The following is a 639-nucleotide window of genomic DNA, read 5'->3' as shown; positions in this document are numbered from 1 at the left end:
AAAATGGATGACCAACAAGGACCTTCTGTATAAACAGAGAATTCTACTTAATATTCTGTAATTACCTAAGTGGGAAAAGAATTTGAAAAGCAATAGATGCATGTATATGTATAACTGATTCACTTTGTTGTACACCTGAAATTAACAAAGTTTCTATATCACAAACATTACAATATAGAAGTTTTTCATATTTTCAAAGAGCCATAATATGCATGTCTGGTCCTCTCATAAGAATGCAGAATAAAAGTCTCTATTAATGAGTTTTTAATTGGCCACCTGCAATGAGCCTGACAAACGAGGTGGGAACATGTGATTTCTCTTTTTTTAAGAGTTAAGGTTAGTGAGATTTATCATGAGCTTGGGCAAAGCATCCTGCATGGTATACACTGAATCACCATTTCTACTCCCTAAAGGCAGCAAGATCTGTCTGAATCCTCTTAGTTTTACAGTGTTTAGGGAAACAAGGTGACGATTGGGTCATGAGGTGTGCTCCATGATGCGGCTCAGGTCAGACTTGCATCCCTGGCGTGAGAAGAGGCTGGCCGTCTTCCCATGTGACATGAGCCAGGCTGACTGTACCAACAGCACGGCCCGCTTCTGCATCCTGTGCCTCGGTCAGCTTTGCTCAGCTGTGCCTCC

Source organism: Bubalus bubalis, chromosome 18 (assembly GCF_019923935.1).
Source record: "Bubalus bubalis isolate 160015118507 breed Murrah chromosome 18, NDDB_SH_1, whole genome shotgun sequence".
In the NCBI taxonomy this organism is placed as follows: domain Eukaryota; kingdom Metazoa; phylum Chordata; class Mammalia; order Artiodactyla; family Bovidae; genus Bubalus; species Bubalus bubalis.
The sequence above is the reverse complement of the archived record's forward strand: the minus strand, read 5'-3'. Positions refer to the sequence as shown.